Source organism: Zophobas morio, unplaced genomic scaffold (genome assembly GCF_036711695.1).
Source record: "Zophobas morio isolate AGI-343-1 ecotype UQ-CSIRO unplaced genomic scaffold, CSIRO_AGI_Zmor_V1 ptg000004l, whole genome shotgun sequence".
Classification (NCBI taxonomy): domain Eukaryota; kingdom Metazoa; phylum Arthropoda; class Insecta; order Coleoptera; family Tenebrionidae; genus Zophobas; species Zophobas morio.
Window position 1 is genome coordinate 8,851,170 of NW_026972109.1, and position 22,247 is coordinate 8,873,416.

The 22,247-nt window shown below is 28.5% G+C and overlaps 1 protein-coding gene across 3 annotated transcripts in view; it reads left to right on the forward strand.

The window, feature by feature from the left end:
- The window catches only part of LOC135140435 (uncharacterized), an 86,994-nt gene that overhangs the window by 23,558 nt on the left and 41,189 nt on the right, over nucleotides 1-22,247 (forward strand). For all 3 annotated transcript variants that reach the window (XM_064070978.1, XM_064070987.1, XM_064070994.1), the window contains exon 2: nucleotides 18,722-18,860. The gene's annotated coding sequence lies outside the window, so the exon portion shown is untranslated. The remainder of the gene's footprint in view (nucleotides 1-18,721; nucleotides 18,861-22,247) is intronic.

The following is a 22,247-nucleotide window of genomic DNA, read 5'->3' on the forward strand; positions in this document are numbered from 1 at the left end:
TTGGAAAAAGGAAAAATTAGAAATTTGAAAAATTGTACAACGAAAAATCCAAAGATCCAAAAATTGAAGAATTTCACAAAGAAAAAAATAAAAAAACATTAAGAAACCAAAAAAATTGAAAAATAAAGAAAATAACCAACCGAAACGAAAAACTGCAAATCGAAAAATTGAAGCAATGAAAAATTAAAAAATCTAAAAAGATTGGATAATTAAAAATTGAAAACTCGGGAAATTTCAAATCGAAAAATTGCAAAATCCAAAAGATGAAAAATTGAAAAGTTGCAAATCGAAAATTGAAGAAACAAAAAATTTAAAAACAAAAAATTATGAAACCCGAACATTGAAAAATCGACGAATTGGAAAAATAAAAAAAATAAAACCCGAAACCAAAAATTGTAAATAGAACATTTGAAGAAATGATAAATGGAAGAATCGAAAAATTACAAAATCCAACAACTGAAAAAACAAAAAAAAATAAAAACTGAAAAATTGCAATTTGAAAAATTGCAATTTGAAAAATTGAAAAAATATAAATTTGAAAAAAGAAAACAATTCTAAAATCAAAACACTGAAAATTTTAATAATCGGAAAAATAAAGAAAACAAAAAAGTGACAAATTTAACATTGAAAATTCGGGAAATTGCAAATCCGAAAAGTACTAAATCCAAAAACTGAAATTCACAAAAGTTGAAAAATTGAAAAACTGAAAAATTTTAAAATGAAAAGTGAAAAAATCCAAATATTGAAAAATTTCACGTTGAAAAAAAGAAAAATTGAAAACTAAAGAACATAACAAATCGAAACGAAAAATTGAAGAAATAAAAAATAAAAAATTGAAAACTCGTGACATTTCAATCGAAAAACTGCGGAATCAAAAAACTGACATCCAAAAGTTAGAAAATCGAATTGAAAAATTTTTAAACAAAAACTCGAAAGTTGCAAATAGAAAATTGAACAAACAAAAATTGAAAAAATTGAAATTGAAAAACAAAAAGGTGTAAAATTCGAACATTAAAAAATCGAGAAATTGGTAAAAAAAGACAATAAAAGCCGAACTTAAAAATTTTAAAATAGAACATTTGAAGAAATGAAAAAGGAGAGAATCGAACTGCATGCCTATTATGTTTTTTTTCGCAGAGGATTTCAAAGAATTCGGTTTTGTAGTTCCTGAGTAAATCAATAAAATAAATTTACCCATTCATTAATTTTTTTGAGTCACCCTGTATATGCAAATCCAAAAAAAAATCAATGGAGTGTTAAATCACAAGTAGAGACTCATCATATTTTGTACAGTTTAGATAGGATTTATTCGGCAAACTTTCGAGCTGACGTCATCAATTTTTTGGAGGGGATAAGCAAATATATTTTGACTAAACATTTATTATGCTCTTTATAACCTTAAAACATCTGCAAGATTTCAAAGCATTCGGTTTTGCAGTTCATGATTAAATCAAAAAATGAATTTACGCATTCATTAATTTTTTTGAGTGACCCTGTATATGCAAATCCAAAAAATATGAATGGAGTGATAAATTACAAGTACAGACTCATCATATTTTTACAGTTTAGTTAGGATTTATTCGGCAAACTTTCGAGCTGACGTCATCAATTTTTTGGAGGGGATAAGCAAATATATTTTGACTAAACATTTATTATGCTCTTTATAACCTTAAAACATCTGCAAGATTTCAAAGCATTCGGTTTTGTAGTTTCTGAGTAAATCAGTAAAATAAATTTACGCATTCATTAATTTTTTTGAGTCACCCTGTATATGCAAATCCAAAAAATATGAATGGAGTGATAGATCACAAGTACAGACTCATCATATTTTGTACATTTTAGATATGATTTATTCCACAAACTTTTGAGCTGACGTCATCAAGTTTTTGGAGGGGATAAGCAAATATATTTTGACTAAACATTTATTATGCTCTTTATGACCTTAAAACATCTGCAAGATTTCAGAGCATTCGGTTTTGTAGTTCCTGACTAAATCAATAAAATATATTTACGCATTCATTAATTTTTTTGAGTCACCCTGTATATGCAAATCCAAAAAATATGAATGGAGTGATAAATTACAATTACAGAGTCATCATATTTTTACAGTTTAGATAGGATCTATTCGGCAAACTTTCGAGCTGACGTCATCAATTTTTTGGAGGGGATAAGCAAATATATTTTGACTAAACATTTATTATGCTCTTTATAACCTTAAAACATCTGCAAGATTTCAAAGCATTCGGTTTTGTAGTTTCTGAGTAAATCAGTAAAATAAATTTACGCATTCATTAATTTTTTTGAGTCACCCTGTATATGCAAATCCAAAAAATATGAATGGAGTGATAGATCACAAGTACAGACTCATCATATTTTGTACATTTTAGATATGATTTATTCCACAAACTTTTGAGCTAACGTCATCAAGTTTTTGGAGGGGATAAGCAAATATTTTTTGACCAAAGATTTATGATGCTCTTTATAGCCTTAAAACATCTGCAACATTTCAAAGCATTCTGGTTAGCAGATTAAAAATTAAATTTCAAAATGTTGTTTTATAATTTTGATTTTTTTTTCAAAAATCTGGACGTTTCGGGTGAAAAGTCGATTCGGAGTTGTAAACTACATGTGTAGGACTATGTTATTTTATACAATTGAAAACCCATTTACTATGTACAATTTTGAAGTGACGTCATCGCATTAGTGGTGGGGATGATTAGACAAATTTTGGTTAGCGTTTTACCATCTACATGATATTCTTAATATAAGTACAAAATTTCACAACAATCGGTCGAATACTTTCGGAGATTATCTGTCTAATAAAAATCCGGGACGGCAGACGGACAGACGGACGGACAGACGGACAGACGGACAGACGGACAGACGGACAGACGGACAGACGGACAGACAGACGGAAATGGGAGACCTATTTCTTCGTCTTCTAGGGGTCATGAAAGATCGAGAAAACGTAAAAGTAGAGAGTCGGCCGACGGACTCGATTACAATACTTCCTTTGCTTACGCTCGGGAAGTAATAAAAAACCCAAACGAAAAACTGTAAAAAATACTCGGGAAACTTAAGTAGAAAAATTGCAAAATCTAAAAATTTCAATTTCAATGTAAATGTTGGAAAATTGAAGAGACAAAAATAAATGAAAAATAGAAGAATTAAAAAATTCAAGTCAAAAAAATCTGCAGAAATGTCATTTAAATACTGGTTTTTACTTTACAGAAATTATCAGGAAACAAAAATCACAAAAAAATTTATATCTCAAAAAAAAAACGTATTTTTTTTGCTGATATTTTGCACTTTGGGGACGACGAAATAACCTTCAACCAATTTTTTAGAATTAAATTATTCGATATACATAGTGCGGAGCTAATTATAAAGTAGCTGCGTTCACAAAATGCAAGGAAATGTAAATAATCTCTACAGAAAAATCATAAAACATAAAAAAAAATTAACTCAAGAATTGAAGAAACATCTGTAAACAAAATAACCATCGACATTAAAACGAAAATCCTTCCTTTCATCGTGATTAAACTTCCATTTAATACGCTCCAACATCAATAAAACTCGTCTAAGAACCCATCTATAATTAATATCTCAAATTATCCCCCCTTTATACTCCAAACAGCTCCCAAAGAAACTTCTCAAGATACCCTTGAACCCGATTTATCGCCCCGGAAAACCTCCATCCCAATTCCCGTCTATCAAACCCGCAAAAATTAAATATTTTCATCAAGACGTGCTAATTTTCCAACTCGTCCTACAAACAATTTTTAACGTCCCAAAGAAAAGTGGATCTTGGGCGTAAAAGATGAACATGTTTTAGACGCGGAAGTGATCCAGAACATCGTAAAATGTTGTTTTAGTTTAGAATTACACTTCTGAGAAAATGTGGGAAAGAGGGAGTGTGGGAAACTGCGGCATATTTTCGTCACGAGTTTCAAAAGTAAAAGCGACTTTTGTTCGCAAGCATTAAGTGTGTAAAAAGGTTACTTTATGGCACTGAGTGCACTTAGTTTTTGCTTGGGTTTATAAGAAACAGCCGTGAATTTAATATGTTATGCTGCTTTTGAATGGTCACACTCAAGCTATTTTTTGTTTAGTGAAATTACTATTTTAAATACTACTACTACTATTAGTAGTAGCGTTAATTTGTGAGTGTATTTGCTATCCTAGTTAACATAATTAATTAGGTATTTTTAGCACCGAAAAAAAAAAGTATATATTACGCGCGTCGTGCGAGCAATAAATACCCACTTTTTTCACTCGTTGCATAAAAACTTATCCGTAAGTCATCAACCAAAATAAGCTGCTGTTGAACCTCGTCCGAAATAATTCAGTTTGACGTCGAAAACAACTTCACAATGAAATATTTTAACAATGTTCGACTTTTTCCTTTCTTGATGGTCTAATTAATGTATTTTCCACCTCGCTCCGATTAATCACGTTTTCAACGAGCGCCCACAACACCTATTAATTAAAAATTCACCACCAACATCTGCAATATTTAATTTTATGTTTGCAAGCCGTAACAATAAGATAAACGTTCTACTGCGAACATATTCCAACACGGTCGGTTTCATTTTATTATCCCTTCTTCCCCATTTTCCGATTCTCTCGACCAAAAAGCATAAAATAACGCATCTGGCCGATTTAACTCTTTTTTTCCGAGTCTGCTTCCAGTTGTGCAATTTTGACGCCGATCCGACAAGCTGGAAGATTTTTTTTTGCGATGCAAGGGATTAGTATAATCGACCGAACTATTGCCTACTAAGCAACGTTGGAAATTATTTTGATGGCACCACTGGGTAATATCGTGTGCGAATTTGGTGTTGAGGAAAGACCACTAAATGTTGGCGACTAAATTTAGTAATCCTGACTTGTCGTTGTCCCTGCAAATATTTACTTAGGTAGTTTGCATGTAAACGGGTTTGCGGGGGCAAGATGGATGGGATTTCTTGAAAGATACTGCGTACTTCAGAATCTTAAATACTTACATGACATCAGAATAATTTGATTAAAATCAGTCATGTCAAGCTTAATACTTTTCTTGTGGCTTGTGGCTACAAAACAATAAATTTGTTGAGTAGGCGTGTCAGGTAATTCCATTAAGTAAACATGGAGTATTATTAGTAAACAGAAAAATCTATAAGCGGAATTATATTAAATCGCACCAGAGAATTTTCGACATCAAAACCGCACTACTTTATATAATATATCGTTTGTGAAGTCTGTTTTAGAATGTGGAAGCTGAATACAGTTTCCCATTTATAAGATTTACATATATCATTTAGAAGCGGTTCAACGCAACTTGTGAAATTCGCTAGTTATATAACAAATCGATTTTACCCAAATAGAGGTCATGATCATTTATGATTATTGTCTTGATTGAATTCCAACGTTATACGTAGGCGCAAGGTTATGTTAAAAATACTTTTTTTAAATTAATTGAAATAATCACAGCATTTGTTTATGGAGTGTTCTACTTTACTATGATTTCAACAGAGTTTACAACTGATGGAGTTTCTGTTGTTATTACTATTATACTAAATTTAAAACTTGTTTTGTTAGTAATATTTTGTACGAAATTACCAATCGAAACAGGACAAGTATTTTTGTTTAAGGAATTTAATGCTATAAGGAAAAGAATGCTACGTCTAATCAAATTATAAGTCGTTATTAGCCCAAATAAACTTTTTAGTCCCAGCTAGTTTAACTATGTTGTTTATTTCCAACTTAATAATGTAATGTGTTTATCCGAGGTCGATTGGTTTCAAATAAACGGTTTTAAAGTTACGGTTTAAATGGTGCTTAATGTAATTAGTTCTTTAGTACGTGAGCCCATAATTTAATTCTGTTTAAAAAAAAATGTTTCAAAGTCAGGAAAAATGTTTTTCTGTTGATGAAATATTGTAACTTTTAAACATTCTTACTAGATTCGCATTTTAAATAAGGACAATACTAATTATCTCTACAATTGGCATACAATATAAATTCTTGAATAATTTTTTAATATAGTTTTGGTTCTAAATCTCAAAAAATTCTAATTAAAAAATCATAAGATGTTCAGGTCCCGGTTCAAGATTTTCGAAAAATCCGGGTTGAAAATGTTTTTTTTAATATCTCGAAATCTCGGAAAGCTAGAAGAAAGCTAGAAACATAACGTGTTAAGGACTCTGGACCAAGATTTTCTAAAAATAAAATTCAGTTTGAAATTGATTTCCTTTCAAATATCTAGAAAGCTCAAAAAAGGTCAAATAATTCTCATGAAAATTTTTGAAACCTTGCTTAAAAATTCTAAAAAAATTCTGGTACATAGTTCTCGAGTTGATTCGAAAAATATAAATTGTTTATTAAATGAAAAAAAAAATAACTATTTAGAAAACCCGAAAAACGATCAAAAATCCATACGGCGAAGTGTTAAAAAATCAAATTTTTGGAAATCTCGGAAAACGGTCAAAAAATTCACGGTATTAAAAAAAAATTAGATTTGAAAAGTTGCTTACAAATCGTCAAAAAGTTATGGGATATACATCTAGACAAGCTAATTCGAAAAACATAAATTTATTAATTACCTCTTTTCGAAAAATTCCGTTTGAAAAGTTATCAAGATTTTTGAAAAATCTTCAAAAATGTTTGGGATATAGATTTCGAGGAGCTGATTCGCTGATACAAAGTATCAGTTGTCTCGGACCAAGATTTTTTGGCGTGAAAATGTTTTTTTATTCTTGAAAGTTCGAAAAACGGTCAAAAAATATATACAAAAAATGAGATTTTTGAAAAAATACTTAAAAATCCTGAAAAAATTCTGCAATTTAAATCTCGGTGAGCTGATACGAAAAACAACGTGCTAAGGGTTCCAGACCAAGATTTTAGAAATATTTGGCTTAAAATTCTGATTGAAATTTTGGAAAAGTTGCTTAAAAATTCTCAAAAAATTCTTGTACATAGTCTTCAAGTTGATTCGAAAAATATAAACTGTTTATTAAATGAAAACAAAAATAACTATCGGGAATGCTGGACAAACGATTAAAAATTCATACGGCAAAATGTTAAAAAATGAGATTTTTTGAAAAATTGTTTACAAATCGTTATAAAAAAGACAAGGATATAGATTTCGATGAACTGAATCGAAAAATATAACGTGTGTTAACGGCAACGGATCAAGATTTTCGAAAAATTCGGTTTCAATATGAAATTTTTTAAATATCTGGAAAGCTCAAAAAAGGTTAGAAAATTTTCATTGACATTTTTGAAAAGTTGTCTAAAAATTCTCAAAAAATTATAGGATATGGAATTCGACGTACTGATTAAAAAAACAGGGTCCCCAAAAAATTCGATCAAATTTTTCGACCAATTTGATTTAAATTTTTTTTAATATCTCGAAAGCTTAAACGAAAATCAAAATATTCTTATTCGAGATTTGTGACAAGTTGCCTGAAAGTCCTCAAAAAATGCTAGAATATAAAATTCAACGTCCTGATTAAAAAAATATAATAAATTGTCAATGGTCCCGGATTAATATTTTTGAAAAATTCGGTGTTTTTTTTTTAATATCTGGAAATCTTGGAAAATGGTCAAAAATGGGGGAAAACGGTATTGAAAAATTAGTTAATTTTCTCCAACCAAGGTTTTCGAAAAATGCCGTTTGTAAAATTATCTATATTTTTGAAAATTCTCCTAAAAATCTTCAAAAATATTTTGGACTCGAAAATATAAAGTATCAATTGTCTAGGGCCAAGATTTTTTGGTGTCAAAATGAATTTTTTTAAATCTTGGAAGCTCGAAAAACGGAGAAAACATGTATACAAAAATTGAGATTCTTTTAAAATATACTTAAAAATCCCAAAAAAATTGGGCGACAGAACTCTCGGCGAGCTGATTCGTAAAACAAAACGTGTTAAGAATTAATTAATATCTAGAAAGTTCAAACAGCTCAAACAATTCTCATTGAAATTTTTGAAAAGTTGCTTAAAAATTTTCAAAAAATTCTCAAGTTGATTCGAAAAATATAAATTGTTTATTAAATAAATAAAATTTCAACTATCTGGAAAACTCGAAAAAGATCAAACATTCATACGGCGAAGTTTAAAAAATGAGATTTTTGAGAAGTTGCCTAAAAATCTTCAAAAATGTTTGGGATATAGATTTCGACGAACTGATTCAAAAAATATAAATTATCAAATTGTCTCGGGCCAAAATTTTATTTTGAAATTATTGAAAAGATACTTACTTAAAAATCGTGAAAAAAGTCTGTGATTTAATAAATTTCTGCGAGCTGATACGAAAAACAAAACGTGTTATGGATTCCGGACTAAGATTTTCAGAAAATTCGGTTTGAAAATGATTTGTTTTTAATATCTAGAAAGCTTAAAAAAGCTCAAACAATTCTCATTGAAATTTTTCATAAGATGCTTAAAAATTCTCAAAAAATTCTGGCCCATAGTTCTCGAGTTGATTCGAAAAATATAAATTGTTTACGAAATGAAAAAAAGTGTAACTATTTGGAAAGCTCGAAAAACGATATTTGAAAAGTTATTTAAACACCCTTAAAAAACGAGAATGATTTTTCTGAATTCTCGAAGACTGGGACATGTATAGATCTCGACAAGTTGATTCGGAAAACATAAATTGCTAATAATTTCCCTCAAATTTATCGAAAAACTCGGTTTGAAAATGAAATTATCAAAAAAGGTCAGAAAATTTTCATTGATGTATTTGAAAAGTTGTCTAAAAATTCTCAAAAAATCCTGGGATATAGCACTCGACGTACTGATTGAAAAAAGTGTCAATGTCCCCGGATCAATATTTTCGAAAAATCCGGGTTGAAAATGTTTTTTTAAATACTTCGAAATTTCGGAAAATTGTCAAAAAATGTAAGGCTTCCCACAAATTTTTCCACAAATTCAATTTGAAAAGTTGCCTAACAATCTTCAAAAACGACTGCGACGAAGCGTTTGTAATTCTATTATTGTGGAAAGAGGCGAAAGGTAAATTGGATATCTAGTACTAAAGCGAAAAAAGATTATAAGAATTACCAAACACAAAGGACGACTATTGATATTGTTCAGTCTTACCTAAGAAAAAAAAAGCCCCGCCCACCCACCCTCGATTTTCATTGGGGGTATATCGTTGGCCAAAGTCAGTCTTATTTTAGCTGGTACTATCCCCACCCATCCGCCCTTTCTTTTCTTAGAGGGTATATCATTTGCCAAAATCAGTCTTATCCTAGCAAATACTAGCCCCGCCCACCCGCCCTATATTATCTTAGAGGGTATGTCATTTGCCAAAATCGGTCATATCTTAGGAAATATACTAGAGGTGATTCGAAAAATATAAATTGCTAATTATCCTCGACTAGGATTTTCCGAGAATCCGGTTTGACGATGAAGTATATTAAATATCTGGAAAGCTCGAAAAATAATAAAAAAATTCTGGGACATAGATCTCGACGAACTGATTCGAAAAGCTTAACGTGTCACGGACCAGGATTTTCGAAAATTACGGTTTCAAAATAATATTTTAATACCTCGAGACTCGGAATATGGTCAAAAAATTCATTGAAAATTTGAGGTTTTTAAAAAATGCTTAAAAGTCTTCAAAAAATGTTGGACCATAGATTTCGACGAGCTGATTTGGAAAACAAATTGTTAATAATCTCCGATCAAATTTGTCGTAAAATTCGTTTTGGAAATGAAATTCTCATTACGATTTTTGAAAAACTGTCTAAAATTCTTCAAAACCTTCAAGTTTTGTGAAAAACTCGGCTTTAAATTTAAATTCAAACAAGGCTATTAGTTTTTTGAGAAGTTGCCTAAAAATTTTCAAAAAATTCGGTTTGAAATTGAAATGTCTGAAATATCTCGAAATTTCGAAAACGGAAAAAAATTGTGTACTCCACTCACCTTTTTATTAATGACAATCATAATGTTTTCTGGCATTGACATGGAATATGGATTTTTGAATATTTTTTAATACAGTTTTGGTTCCAATATAACGTATTTGAAGAGTGCTTGCCTTGAGCATGAATTTATTTCCTATTAAGTTATTATATTTGATCCAAGACCACTTTCACGTTGTTATTAAATAATTTGCATACAGTGGGTACTTATATTTTATTCTTAGCTATTCTGATGTTCTACCTTTAAATTTTTAAATGATTTATCTGAGGGCTCGTTGGGTTTTCCATGATCACACCAGAAGCAATCGATGAGATAAGCAAATTTTTAATAAGCTTACATTTTCGTCAACAATAACCGGATTAGTGTTAGTTTGCGAACAGACTTCTGACGTCAAAAAAACTAATTTACAATTTGTTGGTAAATCATGTATGCATATTTTACCCATTAATTTTAATTGAACGTAGAAAATGACATAAAAATACAGAAATTTGTGCTTTAAAGAGTCAGCTAATATAAAATGTGCTTTTTAACACCACAGTCGACAATTTTTTTTCTATAAAAAAAACTTCGCGTGGAGCATGTTTTTAACGTTTATGTTTTCAGGTTTTTTGGACCCATTAACCTTCCACTGTTTCGCAGGTATGTGGCTGAAGAGCGTCTAAAAAAGTGTCCCGTGTATAGAGCAGGATTTCGCGGAATTCGTCAGCGGAATACTTGGTGACAAATCAGTGTTGTGTTAAATTAAACGGTCTAAAAACGATATATTTTCAAACAAATTTGGTTCTGCACTCTAACGAAGCATATAGTTATTGGTGGCTCGAAATAACTGTTATTTGATTTGGGCAAAATTGAAACTATAAATTATAGAATTATAATGTTTCTACACTTCCGGCCATATAATCAAAAAACCAAATCCGAAGCTACGAAAATACTGCACGTTCAAAACGCACGTGTGACCTTGACTTATAAAATCTACAAAAGCCAGTTTTTTGCTAAATGTAAAAATTTGTGCTTCGAATCTACTTTTTATGCTGTTTACGAATCTGTTATTTTACTGACAAGGTTAGTTTTCCCAAAGCATGAAATTTATAGCAGTTGACGTCAAGGAATCACGGAGATAAAAAAAAAACAAGCCACATTCACGTACATAAATTTTCTAAATTAACACTTGAGTACCATACAATTCACGAATTCCGGTTGATTTTTCCTAGCACCAGTGTTACACATAAAAACACTCTGCCATAATTTTAATTATGAAAATAACTTCCCACATTTTACACGAGAAAGCATTTAAAACGGAGAAAACCGCATTACAACCACATTACCCTAATGACAAATATGGGACTCCAGAAAAAAAGTTTTATTATCATGAATGCGTGTACTTTCGTGTTAAATGCTTGAAGTATATCACCAGTGGGACCCATAAAAGAATTTACCGGGTCAGACAGTGTCATTACCACGAAGGTGACATTTTTGCACAGTTCCTACAAAATTGCTCGAGGGATGTGGTCGTAAAGTGTCGAATGCGGAAAAAGGTTAACAAAGTGGCACTTTGAAGAAATTGTAAGTTCGTGTTACAATACTGCGAAGAAAACAGTGCGTACGTGACTTCCCCCAATTAGTTAATTATTAACACCAACACTAACGTTTTCCTCGTCCAACATTCTTCCTAAACACAAGAATTCGGTCACATGAGTGCTGGCAGCGAAGGAGACTTAGGAATGCTGAGTTAGTGGCCTGCAATGCAGTATTGCGTCTGCATTATTTGGTCGAAGAGTTAATATTAAAGTCGGTTAAAATTTTTGCGAACAGGGGGATGATTTACGAGGGAGAACGAGCGCTGCCAACTACCGGTGCGAGAGTGCGACCACGTAAAAATTCCAACAGGATATCAATATTTGAAATGTCAGGAGTCGCAAGTCGGGATTAAAGCAGAGATTTTTCTTGTAGGCAGCTGGCTTTTTTGGATCGGTTTTATTGTGTTTGCTACCTTTATCATGTTATGTATGCCAAAGATGGATAATGGTGGATGTGCCGGATTCTTTCAGGCTGAAATAACGAGGAAAGTAAAGATAAGAAAGCGCCTCCGCTTTTTATTTATTATTTTGCCAATATGTTTGCACACGTCAAAGGAATCAAAAATAATGGCGGATGGAAGGCTGGATTTTAAATAAACAATTTGCTGAAAAATATGTAAACTGACGGGTAAATTGTTTCCTTAAATTAGTTTGTTGATTTATTTACGTTTTTTTTTATTACAAATTGCTGTCGAATGATTGCATTCAATGTTCTTCATGTTTTTCTTATGATTTAACACTAGTAAAGCTGTAAAATTAAGTAAGTCAAGTGAGTTCTCATATGAAGGATTTCGAGGTAATTATTTCATAAAAATTTCTACAACCTTTGAAATCGAATTAATCATGAATAACAAATTGGTTGAAGGTTATTTCGACACAAGTTTCCTAGCCCCTGAAGTGCAGTCCAATAAATCCCGGTTCTTTGCAAAAAAAATTTTTTGCGATTTTTCTCTGATAACCTCTATACATTTTACAATTCTCCAATTTTCCATTTTTTTTTCTTCAGTTGTTCAATTTTCCAAATTTTGAATTTTTTCAGCTTTTTTTTATTTAAAATTTTTCTTTTCGGTTTTTTATTTTCTTAATTTTTTCGATTTCCATTTCTTTTGTTTCTTCAATCTTTGGATTTTTCAATTTTTCGATTCTCTAATTTTTCATTTCTTCAAATTTTCGATTTGCAACTTTTGGTTTCGATTTTTATTTTATTATTTTTACAATTCTTCGATTTTTCAATGTTTCGATTTTATAATTTTTTTAATTTTCTCAATTTTTGGTTTCTTCAATTTTTCGATTTGCAGTTTTTCAGTTTTTCATTTTATTTTGTTTCTTCAATTTTACGATATGCATTTCTTCAAATTTTAAAATTTTTCAGTTTTCCGATTTTCAAAATTTGGTCGTTCCAATTTTTCAATTTTTAGACTTTTCAATTTTTTATTTCTTAAATTTTTTAGTTTTTCAATATTTTAAGTTCTAGTTTTTCCTTTTTTCAATGTGAAATTTCTCAGTTTTTGGATTTTTCAATTTTTTGGTCTCCAATTTTTCGGTTTTTAATTTTTCGATTTGTCAACTTATGGATTTTTAATGTACTTATTTTTTCAATTTTTCAGTATCTAGAGTTTTCGATTTTTCGTTCTTTCAATTTTACAATATCCTCTCTGGAGTTTTCATTTCTAAATTTTTCAGTTTCCCGATTCTCCAACTTTTGTTTCAATTTTTTGGTTTTTCAGTTTTTATTTGTTAATAATTTTTAGTTTCAGTTTTTGTTTTCTTTATTATTTCAATTTTTCCGTTTTTCAATGTTTTAATATTCTGGTTTTTCTTTTTTTATAATGTGAAATTTTTCAATTTTTGGATTGTTCAATTTTTCGATTTTTCAGTGTTTCGATTTCATATATTTTTGTTTTTTAATTTTCTCAATTTTTTATTTCTTCAATTTTTCGATATGCAGTTTTTCAATTTTTCATTTTTTTTGTTTCTTCGAGTTTGTCTCTTAAATTTTTCAGTTTTCCGATTTTCCAAATTTTTGATATTTCAATTTTTTGATTTTGCAAGTTTTCGATTTGCAATTTCACAAATTTTCAATTTTAAATTTTTCTATTTTTAGATTTTTCAATTTTTCCTTTCTTCAGTTTTTCGATTTGCAATTTTCCCTTTTTCGGTTTTTCAGTGGTCGGATTTTCTAAGCTTTTGTGAAATTTTCAATTTTTTGATTTTTAATTTTGAAGTTACAGTTTTTGCCTTTACAATTTTGACCATTCTATAATTTTTCGAATTTACAATTTTTGGATTTTCCGATTTTTCGATTCCTTAATTTTTCCGATTCATTAATTTTCACGATTTTTAGTTTTTTAATGTTTCGATTTTTCATTTCATCAGTTCTTCGATTTGCATATTTTAGATTTTCCACCTTTTCGATTTTATAATTTTCCATTTTTTCAGTTTTTCAATTTTTCAATTTTTTCTGACTTTGTAGTTTTCGATTTTTCCAGTTTTTCGATTTTTTAAGTATTCGAATCAAAAAAATGGAAATATTGCAAAATTTAAAAAACGAAAATAGTAAAATCGAAATACTAAAAACGAAAATAGTAAAATCGAAATATTAAAAACTAGAGAAATCGGAAAATCGTATAATTATGAAATCCCAAAAATTGCAACTTTAAAAAATTGAGAAACCGAAAAGTCAAAAAAGCAAAGTCAAAAATCACAAACTTAAAAAATCGAAAGTTTGGAAAAACAAAAACCTGAAAAATCGAAAAATTGAAGAACTGCAGAACTGAAAAATAGAAACTTTAGGAAGTCGAGAAACGGGAAAATTAAAAAACTGATTAAGTAATTGAGAAATTGGAAAAGTGAAAATTCTGAAACGTCAAAATTTGCAAAATTAAAAAAATTGACGAACTGAAAAATCGAAAAATCTAAAATTTAAAACATAGACAGACAATTTTTTTGATTTTCCTATTTTTCGATTCAATTCGTTTTTATTTTCTTTTATCCAGTTTTTCGATTCCTTAATTTTTCCGACTCATTAATTTTCTCGATTTTTATGGTCCTCGATTTTTAGTTTTTTAATGTTCCGATTTTTCATTTCATCAGTTCTTCGATTTGCAATTTTTAAATTTTCCACCTTTTCGATTTTATAATTTTCCATTTTTTCAGTTTTTCAATTTTTCTATTTTTTCTGGCTTTGTCGTTTTCGATTTTTCCAGTTTTTCGATTTTTTAAGTATTCGAATCAAAAAAATGGAAATATTGCAAAATTTAAAAAACGAAAATAGTAAAATCGAAATACTAAAAACGAAAATAGTAAAATCGAAATATTAAAAACTAGAGAAATCGGAAAATCGTATAATTATGAAATCCCAAAAATTGCAACTTTAAAAAATTGAGAAACCGAAAAGTCAAAAAAGCAAAGTCAAAAATCACAAACTTAAAAAATCGAAAGTTTGGAAAAACAAAAACCTGAAAAATCGAAAAATTGAAGAACTGCAGAACTGAAAAATAGAAACTTTAGGAAGTCGAGAAACGGGAAAATTAAAAAACTGATTAAGTAATTGAGAAATTGGAAAAGTGAAAATTCTGAAACGTCAAAATTTGCAAAATTAAAAAAATTGACGAACTGAAAAATCGAAAAATCTAAAATTTAAAACATAGACAGACAATTTTTTTGATTTTCCTATTTTTCGATTCAATTCGTTTTTATTTTCTTTTATCCAGTTTTTCGATTCCTTAATTTTTCCGACTCATTAATTTTCTCGATTTTTATGGTCCTCGATTTTTAGTTTTTTAATGTTCCGATTTTTCATTTCATCAGTTCTTCGATTTGCAATTTTTAAATTTTCCACCTTTTCGATTTTATAATTTTCCATTTTTTCAGTTTTTCAATTTTTCTATTTTTTCTGGCTTTGTCGTTTTCGATTTTTCCAGTTTTTCGATTTTTTAAGTATTCGAATCAAAAAAATGGAAATATTGCAAAATTTAAAAAACGAAAATAGTAAAATCGAAATACTAAAAACGAAAATAGTAAAATCGAAATATTAAAAACTAGAGAAATCGGAAAATCGTATAATTATGAAATCCCAAAAATTGCAACTTTAAAAAATTGAGAAACCGAAAAGTCAAAAAAGCAAAGTCAAAAATCACAAACTTAAAAAATCGAAAGTTTGGAAAAACAAAAACCTGAAAAATCGAAAAATTGAAGAACTGCAGAACTGAAAAATAGAAACTTTAGGAAGTCGAGAAACGGGAAAATTAAAAAACTGATTAAGTAATTGAGAAATTGGAAAAGTGAAAATTCTGAAACGTCAAAATTTGCAAAATTAAAAAAAATGACGAACTGAAAAATCGAAAAATCTAAAATTTAAAACATAGACAGACATTTTTTGATTTTCCTATTTTTCGATTCAATTCGTTTTTATTTTCTTTTATCCAGTTTTTCGATTCCTTAATTTTTCCGACTCATTAATTTTCTCGATTTTTATGGTCCTCGATTTTTAGTTTTTTAATGTTCCGATTTTTCATTTCATCAGTTCTTCGATTTGCAATTTTTAAATTTTCCACCTTTTCGATTTTATAATTTTCCATTTTTTCAGTTTTTCAATTTTTCTATTTTTTCTGATTTTGTAGTTTTCGATTTTTCCAGTTTTTCGATTTTTTAAGTATTCGAATAAAAAAAATGGAAATATTGCAAAAATTAAAAAACGAAAATAGTAAAATCGAAATATTAAAAACGAAAATAGTAAAATCGCAATATTAAAAATCATAGAAATCGGAAAATCCGATAATTATGAAATCCAAAAATTGCAAAATTGAAAAATTGGAAAATTGAAACAAACATTCAAAAACAAGGGAAATGAAAAAACGAAAAATTGTAACGGAAAATCGAGAAAATGAAAATTAAAAAATCGGGAAAATGAAAAATAAAAATCAAGAACATGAAAAATTGACAAAACGAAAAACTGTGAAATCGAAAACTTAAAAATTGAGAAACTGAAAAATGGAAAATGAAAAACTGTAACATCGAAAAATTGCAAAACAAAAAATTTAAAATATTAAACTTGCAGAAACGAAAAATTATGAAAGCGAAATTGAAAAATTAAAGAAACAACCAAAAATTGGATAACAAAAAGTTGTAAAATCGAAGGAAGAGGAAAAATTAAAAATATTGATATCGATATGCTTCTTTCGAGTTCTTATTTTCAAATTTTTCAGTTTCCTGATTTTCCAAATTTTGGGTATTTCAGTTTTTACATTTTCTAGTTTTCCTTTTTTTTTTTTACTGTGAAATTTTTCAAATTTTGGATTATTCTATTTCTCGATTTTTCCATATTCCGATTTCATATTTTTTTTATCCCCTCCATTTTTCGTTTCTTCAATGTTTTAAAGACTTGCAGTCAATTTTTCTTTTTTTTTCAACTTTATGATACGCATCTCTTCGAGTTTGTCATTTTAAAATTTTTCAGTTTTCCGACATTCCAACATTTGAATGTTTCAATTTTTAGATTTTGCATGTTTTCGTTTTCCAATTACACAGATTTTCAATTTGTAATTTTTCGTTTCCGTTTTATATTTGACTTATTTTTTCAATTTTTTGGTTTCTCAGTAGTCTGATTTTCTAATTTTTTTTATGTGTGAAATTTTTCAGGTTTTGGATTTTTCAATTTTTCGGTTTGCAATTTTTCGATATCTAATATAATTATGATTTTCAAAGTTTTTCACTTTTTTAATTTTACCATTTTAGAATTTTTCTTTTACTCGATTTTTCAATTTTTGGATTTTTTATGTTTCAATTGCTTGATATTTAACTTTTCGATTTTTCTATTTTTCAATGTTACAATTTTTGCCTTTACAATTTTGACTAGACAATTATTTTTCGACTTTCCAATTTTTCGATTGATTGATTTTCTCGGTTTTTTGAAGTTTCTTGAGTTCCACTTTTTCAATTTTGTAACTTTCCATTGTTTCAGTTTTTCGATTTTTCAATTTTTTCCGATTTTTTATTTTTTCCGTTTTTCAATATTTTGATTTTTCAACTATTCGATTCAAAAAATGGAAACCTTGCAAAATGGTAAATTTGAAAAATCAAAAATGAAAAAAGGAAAAAGTATAAAATGAACACTTTGAAAAATTTAAAAATTGGAATTAAAAACTTGAAAATGTTGAAAAATCGAAAGATTAATAACTGAGAATCGTAAAAATTGAAAAAGTGCAAAATCTAAAAAACGAAAATAGTAAAATTGATATATTAAAAACTAGAGAAATCGGAAAATCGGGTAAATGAGAAATCCAAAAATTGAAAAATTAGAAAATCGAGACATTGAAAAATAAAAGATTGGAAATTTGTAAGATTATTAAATTTAATTTACTTTTCGATTTTACAATTTTTTGTTTTAACAAACATTCAAAATTAAAAGAAGCGAAAAAACGAAAAATTGTGATGTAAGTCCGACAAAATGAAAATTAAAAAATTGGACAATGAAAAATTGGAAAATTTGTAAGTCGAAAAATTGAAAAATTTGTAAGTCGAAAAATTGAAAAATTTGTAAGTCGAAAAATCGAATAATTTAAAATATTGTAGTTGCAGAAAAGTTACGAAAGGGAAACTTTGAAAAATGGAAAAAAAATTAAAGAAACAACAAAAATTTATGATAACAAAAAATTGTAAAATCGAAGAAAGAGGAAAAATTAAATATGTTGATAACAAAAAAACCGGTCGAAGGTAAATAAAGCCAGATTTTTAGAAATTTATGAGTTTTGATTCTGCGAATTTTATTTTTTTATGATAAGTGTAAGGTGAAAACTCAACACGGTTTCATACAGTACAAATGCAGGAGTATTTTATTTTATAAAAATAAAAACAAATTTATTATTATAAATTTTGGAGATGACGTCATCAAATTGTTGGTGGGAGTGATTAGCAAATTTTTGGTTCTACTCGACGGAACACCTATTTTTTCGTAATCTAGAGGTCATGAAAGGTGTGGGGCTCGGTTACAATACTTCCTTAGCTTATCCTCGAGAAATAAAAATATGTCAACATTCATTTATTACAAATTGTGATAACATTTTTTTCTAAGCGTTAGCTACGAAAGAATTTGTCTGATCGCCCCCGTCAACAATTCGATGACGTCAACTCAAAGTTTTGAGTGGTAAATAGTATTTAAATTTTTTAAATGACATACACGTGTCATTTTTTGTCATTTTTGATTTTATTGTACGAATATTTCCTTTGTTTCAGATCACACCCTGGGGGTTCCACGGGACCGTGAACCTTCTCGACGACGCAAGCTCGACGGACGGGGCCGCCCGAGGCCCAGCAAACGTCCGTCCCTGGACACGACACCAAGCAGCCATGTGCACGCCGGTATACCGCTCATGTAAATTGTGCACATTACTGTATAATACACTAACTTACTGTTGGCTATTTAGACCGATAAGTATGTACACGTATCTATAGTTTCAATGAGCCCGTGTCGAAATTTGCATAGGAATCCAATATATCAATTTTCGATTTAGTGGTTAAGCACAATGTCAATGCGAACGAGGTTCCGGTTGATTGACGCGTGATTAAAACGTGGATTCGATAGGTTACTACCGAAAAATTTAATATGTTGGTAGTTAAATTATAATTATAAATTAAGCGTTACGCACATAAATTAATTAGTTGTATAATGTTGTTTTAATTTTGAATTTTAATAGGAAAGTAGCTGAGTTTTGTTTTTGTGAGATGGTGCCCTAAGTGATTCATAAATTTATAGTCCATTTATTAGCAATTTATATACTCCGGTTATTTTGCATTTTCCTTTGACCCGATTGATAACAATCGATTACGAGTATCCGATGGAAAATTTCACAAATACCATGCAATTTTTTACTTTATTTTAATATCTTATTTTCTCGAATTAAATGAAAAAACACTCGATCTAAATGTCAAGTTTTTGTCTGTCTACACCAATTATCTGGGTATTTAAATTAAATAACTAATCACCATTTATGGATATTTTAACTTTGTTTAAATCCGGTCCACAAATATTTTTCTGATTTAATAATTATATTTCACTTCACAAGTATGTCATAAAACTTTAAACATGTTGTCGACCCGACAGAAAAAAATTGGTGAAATAGTTTGCGAACTGTTATTTCGTCGCCTGAAAACTTGTTTGATCCACAGACCGGAGTGCATTTAGGCCAATGTCGACTCTAAGCGTTCAGACTTTCTGCGGGAAATGGTTATTATTCAGGTGCTTTTATTTACAAACATAATATCACATCTCATGTATTTCACTCGATTTTGACATGTAACTTTTTTTTTGTTTAACTAAGAATTAATTCTTTAATTGTGTTTTAATACTACCAAAACGTCTTTAATTAGCAATACTAGTGGAATCGTAATTCAATAGATTTTTTTCGGGAAAGTGCACTTACTTTATAATTTTTACATATTTTTAGTCACAATTTTGGTGATTTATTTTTCATTCTTTCTCAATTTTTCGATTTTTCGACTTCTGGATTTTCGACTCCTCGATTTCTCGATCTTTTGTTTTTTCGATTTCTCGATGTCTCAGTTTTTGAATTTTTCGATTTATAGGTTTTTTGATTTTTTACTTTTCTGCTTTCCGATTTTTCGATGTGACGGTTTTTGAATTATCCGATTTTTTAATTTTGCAATTTTTTAAATTTTCGATTTCTCGATTTTTTTTAAATTCCAGAATTTTTATTTTTTTGATTTTTTGTTTTCAATTTTACGATATTTTAATTTTTCAATATTTGAAATTTTCGATTTTTCAGTTCTTCAAAATCTCTTAATTTTTCAAATTTTGACGTTCCTGTTTAGTTCTTCAATTTTTCGATTTTTCAGGTTTTAATTTTTCAATTATTCGATTTTCCAAGTTTGTGATTTTTCGACTTTGCTTTTTGGACTTTTCGGTTTCTGAATTTTTCAATTTTATAATTTCCAAATTTTAGGATATTTCGTTCAATTTTGTGATTTTTCAGTTTTTTGATTCTTCAATTTTTCTTCTGTTTTTCAATTTTCCGATATTTCAGTTTTGGGACTTTTTGGTATGTCGACCTTTCAATTTTTTAAGTTCTGAATTTTTCGATTTCTCGACTTTACTTTTTGGATTTTCAATTTTCGCTTTTTCGATTTTTCAGTTCTTTAATATTTTTAAATTTTTTAAATTTCGACGTTTCTGTTCAGTTTTTCAATTTTTCGAATTTTCAGGTTTTTGATTTGTCAATTATTCGATTTTCTAAGTTTGTAATTTTTCGACTTTGCTTTTTTGACTTTTCGGTTTCTGAATTTTTCAGTTTTAGGATACTTCGTCCAATTTTGTTCAGTGTTCAGTTTTCCGATTCTTCAACTTTTCTTCTATTTTTCAATTTGTGTATTATATATTTTTTATTTTTTTTGTACTTCGAATTTTCGATTTTTTAAATTCTGAATTTTTCGATTTCTCGACTTTTGCTGTTGGATTTTCAATTTTTCATTTTTAAAACTCTAGATTTTTCAATTTTTCGACTGTTTTATACTTAGATATCTCAATTTTTCAACTTTTCGATATTTTAACTTTTAAATTTTAAAAATTTTAAGTTTTTCGATTCTTGAGTTTTCAGTTCTTCTATAGATATTTCAATTTTTCAATTCCATTAAAATTGGAAAGATTGATAAATCAAGAGATTGAACAATCAAAACATCGAAATTTCCGAATAAATCGATATCTCAAAAAAATTGCAAAATCGAAAATTTAAATATTCGGAAAAATATAAAAGCACTGAAAATTCGAGAAATCGAAAAATCTAGAATTTTAAAGTTGAAAAATTGAGAAATCGAAATATCAACAGTCGAAAAATTGAAAAATCTAAAGTTTAAAAAACGGAAAACGGAAAATCCAAAAAAAAAAATAGGAAAATCAAAACATCCAGAAGTCGAAAAAACTGAAAGAACTGAAAAATCGAAACTTTGTGAGGCCGAGAAATGGGAAAATCAAAAATTGAGAAATCGGAAAAGTGAAAATTTAGCAACGTCAAAAATTGACAAATTGAAAAATAGAAATACTGAAATCGAGAAATCGAAAAACTTAAAATTTAAAACATTGAACGATTCAATATTGCAAGATTTAAAAATCAAGAAATCCAAACACCAAAAAATCAAAAAATAAAAACTGGAAAATCTAAAATTTAAAAATCGAAAAACTGAAAAATCGACAAATCGAGAAATCGACCCCCGAGTTTAAAAAAATGAAAAATACAAAAATCGGATAACTGAAAAGTCGAAACATCGAAAAATTCAAAAACTGAGACATCGAAAAATCGAAAAATCAGAGGATCTAGAAATTCAGGAGTCGAAAGCTGAGAAGAAAATTTAAAAATTGAATTAATTAAATTGAGAAATCAAAAAATTGAAACACCGAAAAATTTTAAAAAAGAAAAATTGGAAAATTAATCGAAAATTTGAAAATTAGGAAAATTGAAAAATTGAAATAAAGACGAACTGAAAATTCGAGAAACTGAAACATTTGGAATGTTATAAATTGAAAAATATAAAACATCGAAAACTTGGAAAATCGAAGTATAAAACAGTCGAAAAATTGAAAGATGTAAAATTTAACGAGCAATTGAAAATCCAAAAAGTAAACAATCTAGAAATCATAAAACCCAGGAGTCCAAAAATCGAAACGTCGAAAAATCGAAATACTGAAAATTCCCAAAATTGAAAAAAATATCCAAAAAAATTGAGAAATTGTATCATTGAAACATCGGAA